We start from the raw sequence: 4914 nt of genomic DNA, 5'->3' as shown, positions 1-4914 counted from the left end.
AGCTACGTGTGGTGGCTTGCCAGCCAGGAGGATGTGTGAGCCAAAGTGATGGGGCCATAATCCATGCAGCCTTTCATGTGGGCTTTTCTGTGTTCCTTTCTCTTCCAGCTGACTGAGCTGGAGACCTCCAGGGAGACTCTCATATGTAGTTGACAAATCCTCCATCAGCCTGGGTCTCTAAGTTAGTGCGTGGAGCAGAGCATTCCACACCCTCGTCACCAACCAGGATGACTTGAGATTGCACTGGGCTCTAAAGTGAGCAAGGAATACATGTCTCTTGTGATTGAATCATGTAATTCTGAGTCTACTCTACAGGAGTTACCTACCCTAACCAAAGCAGAGAGAACTGCAAAAGACATTAAGAAAAGCAAGGAGGGATGAGAATTTAGCTCTGTAGTTGCCTCCTATGCAGAATTGTTATTTCTTTCACAAGGGAGCATTTGGTTAGGTTCGATCCAGTGACTTCCTTTATTCTAAAATTTGTCACAAAATGGGTGAAAACCTAAATCCTGGGGTGACTTTTTTTTTTAAATGTCTTCCCCAAATCCCTTCCCCAGCTTTTGATTGCATCTGCTATCACTCTTGGATTAGGAGCAAGTCTTGGGTGAAACTTGTCCCACACAATGCTGCAGCAACAAGCTCATTGCTTCCTTTCAACCGTCTGACTTGCACACGCTCTACTCTGTACAGTCTGTCAGGGTCCCCTGTCTTTGCAGACCCAGCACGAAGTGAAGGTCAGTCAGCATATAATTGTAGGAACATTGCTGTGTTGAAAGCAGACTTCATTACCCCTCTGTAAGTGCTACCTGATATTGACTGAGGCATCATAAGGAGGAAAAAAAAGCTTAATGCATCCTGCATATTTTGCAATGCAATGTATTGTGATTACTGTGGAGGATGTATGAGAGCTTTGGTTGAAAACGAAGCACCTTTCTAACTGCATTTTGCACAGGAATGTTGTAATGGGTTTTGCAGACCAGAACATACTGTCCAAATCATCAGAACCCCCATTTCCTACATTTTCTAGGATCAGCTGCTAAGTCACGATTCAGGCACATGCTCTCCTGCACACTGCAGTTCAGGCCACCTGCAAATGTGAACCTCGTGTGTGTGTGTGTGTGTGTGTGTGTGTGTGTGTGTTTAAGTGTGAGCAAGAGACCTACAGAGACTGGACAGGGAAATGAAATGCCCAAAGGGAACCCTAAATAGACCTCATCCACTTGTACAATAGGCATCCTCAGTGTTAAGATGAACTTGGGTGGCAAAACACTTACCTGTCATTTAAACAAAATAAAGTCCCACATAACAGGAAAAGCTACATTGGAAGCAAGACCCAATTCACACTGAGCTCCACAGGGAAGAAAAGAAATTGAATGTGCTCCTCCCTCTTAAGCATATCCGAGAGACAGCCAGTCTCGTAAATTTCACATCAACCTAGTTTGGCCTCTAAACCAAATCTGCCGTAATGCTATTTGTAGATATAGATTGCCGTCTTTTTCATTACCGTTATCAAATGATGCATTTGCGGCTCAGCTCCGAACTCCTTGACCCATTAAGTGGATTAGATTGCCTGTTGCCTTTGTCCTTTTAGCTTTTGCTTTATCCTCAAATATTCCACCCTGTTATTTTATGCATCTAATATACAGGCATGATTCTGCGTGGCATGCACATACATATGCCTGCAATTCCAATTAGCCCAGCGACCCCAGCCCTTCTGTTTTTTTTAAGAGGACTGTGTTCAAATCTCTCATCAGAGTCATCAATCCTTCCCTGCAGCACAGCAGCAGCTGAAACCCTCTGAGGAATGGCATGTCACAAGCCCAGCTCAGGGCTCCCTGTCGAGCTACACTCAGCAAATTGAAGATCATGCTCCCTATTAAGCTCCTGGCTGGTGCATCACGGTAGACTCATTTTCAAGAGCAGTTTACACCCCCCACCCCCACTTCGTCTTATGCATGATAATCAGTACTCCAGCCCACAGGAGCTGCAGCAGAAAAAATTAGTTCAGGAGAAGTCTTGATAGTATTATTAACGTGAAAACAGATGCTCCTGTATGGCTTAAGAAAAGCTGGGGGAAAACAATTGATGAGAGAGAGAAAAAACCAATGATTCAGTCCTGACTCATGAAGCCAAGGGATTACTCCATTGGGCTTCCATGATTGGCCAAACATTTATTGAGGGTCCACCATGTGCAATGTGCTATGTTGGGTAATGGGGATGCAGTGGTTGAGTGAGACAGGCATTCTCAGAAGCAGCTACTCAAGGAGCTGTAGAGTTGGGCACAGTAACCATAGTAAAGAGCAGTAGCAATTGCTATGATATGTGCACTTACAATTAAACATTCAGAAGGGGCCCCTCACATATTCTTGGGAAATCAAGGAAGACTGCCTGGAGGAGGTGACATTTGGGTTAAGGCATGGCAGAAGGGTAGAAGAGCTATTTTCCTAGGAGAGCTCTGGGTTTTTGGTAGGTGATAAAGAATACTTGGTAGCTTGCCTCCACGTGACCACCGTTAGCTGGAGAATCCCATGGGCAGAGGAGCCTGGCGGGCTACAGTCCATGGGGGTGCAAAGAGTTAGACACCGCTGAGCGACTAAGCACAGCACAGTCGCTTTACAATGTGACATGAGTTTTTGCTGTACCGCAAAGTGCATCCGCTCTACCTGTACACATATCCCCTCTTTGTCACCACAGAGCACTGAGTCGAGTTCCCTGTGCAATACAATGAGTGGCTTCTCATTAGTCATCTACTGTATACATAGTGTCAGTAGAGTCCCTCTATTTTAAGCTTCCCAACAGATATTTGTTAAACCACAGCTGAGACTCCATTTAAATCCTCACTGATAACGAGGAAGTGTTTCCCCAGCACTTCCCCAGAAAGGGGAAGTGTTTCCCCTTTCTCTCTTATGTGCCCGTGTTTCATAGATCCACCCGCTCTCCAGGTGACATCTGAGGAAGGTGTGAGAACATAGTCGCCCTCCCTCCCAGGCCTCCTCTTCCTGATTGTCGGTGTATTCTTGACTTCTTATCCAGCTTTCCCTGGTGTTGAGGGGAGTGTGGGAATCATGGCACAAAGAACTGCTTTGCAAGAGCTGCAGATTGGCTCTGATGGTTAATCTCCCATGGAAACCTTTTGTTTAAGCAATTAAGAATTTGGGTAGAGGGCATTTCTAGGGATTAATGGCCAGGTGTTAAAAACCTGACTGCTTACAACCTTGTAAATGACTATTTATCAGCAGGAAATGACCTGCTTAAATGTGACTAATGATATTTACTCAGAAAATTAGATGAACAAGGGCACAGGTACATTTTGAGGGATTCAAGGCTGACAGTGTTAGAGAGGTTGACAGTCTTCTTAGGCAAGACTAGCTTCTGGGTTTGCTCATTGAAGCATTTTGCTCTTGGTTTTACACAGAGGAGTTCTCAAACATTCTTTTAAGGGTATTATAAAGGGCTAAAGTCAAGAAATGAGAAATATATCAGTATCACTGTTGTTCAGATATTTAATATTTAGCAGGAATTTTGAAATTATATGAGACAATGGAAAGCATAATCAAAATTTAGCACCAGGGTACTAAATCAGATGCTGTCATTTCTTACCTGCATGACCATGGACAAGTCACTTCACTTCTAAGTTTATTCATGTGTAAAATGAGGCTTGTGGAAGAAGTGATCCCAAAGGTATTCCCAGCCTTGTCATTTTGCAAGTATAGCTGCAGTCTATTATCAAGTCATCTAGAGAAAATTTGATGCAGTCAGAAATATGATATTGTATCGGTGTAACGCTATTTTTTTCTGAGGCGGCCAAAGAGTTCTGCACACGCTGGTCTCATGGGCTTTGGCCACCTGCTTTCATGGCTGAGTGGGCTGCCTGTGAAGTACCATGCTTCCCACTCTTGCCAACACTGTCTCAGGACCTGATGTGCCCACCCTCTTGCTGTTCCTCCTGGTCTTGCCCACAGAAAGGCTTTGCTATGAATGAATCAGGAAGGCTAACCCATAAGCCCACAAGCATTGGGAAGGGTTTACTTCATGGGTGCCAGATGTGGATGAAGGTTCTGAATAATGGAGGAGCTATTGGAGAGAGAGTCAACGTGAGTGGAGATACCACAGTATAAAGCCTTTGGAAGGTTCGTGGGGCTGGAAGGGAAAGATGGGGCCCTAAGGCATTTGTGCCTTGGTTACGGTGGTACGTGGATGGCCAGGACTAAAGAAAGGTCCCTTGTTAGAAAAGGCAAGTCAGGAGTTAAGGTCTCTTTGTGGGGTTCAAATGATGACATTCTTTTCTTCCAAGAACAATCTTCTGCAACCAAGGACACATTTCGCGTTTTGTGCATTGCATCTGAAGCTATAAATTCCATAGGTGTTGTATGGAGCACAGAGACCACTAGAATCACCAGGATCCCAACAGCTCTGTGCAGGAGGTGTTATTGTCACTACTTAGTGGGTGAGAATATTGAGGCTTGCCTCAGATAAATAATGTTCCCAGGGTCATGCAATTGAAGTCAGATACGATTTTTGGTCTGTCTGACTCCAGGACCTGTTATATCACACTCTTTCTCCCCTCCCAGGGAAAACACAGAGCCGATAATCTGCCTCCAAATAATTGACAGTGAACTATGAATTTATGTATTTAATTTTAACTCCAAATGGAAGCTAACCCTTCCATGGTGTCACCATGGGCCCAAGTGCTTTCCACGCGTGACCTCATTTAATGCTTGCAATGTGCCTTGGACACAGCTACTATTATTAACTCCATTTTTCAGAAGGGAAAAGGAGTCACAGACCAGTTGAGTGGCTTATCCAAGACTCCACAGCCAGTAATTGGTGGATTTCAACTCTCATGGCATTGACAATTAACAATATCTTCATACCTCTTTTGATGATGTGTCTCTGTTGATTCTGGAAGGTAAA

The sequence above is a fragment of the Cervus elaphus genome, chromosome 32, assembly GCF_910594005.1.
Source record: "Cervus elaphus chromosome 32, mCerEla1.1, whole genome shotgun sequence".
Lineage (NCBI taxonomy): Eukaryota > Metazoa > Chordata > Mammalia > Artiodactyla > Cervidae > Cervus > Cervus elaphus.
The sequence above is the reverse complement of the archived record's forward strand: the minus strand, read 5'-3'. Positions refer to the sequence as shown.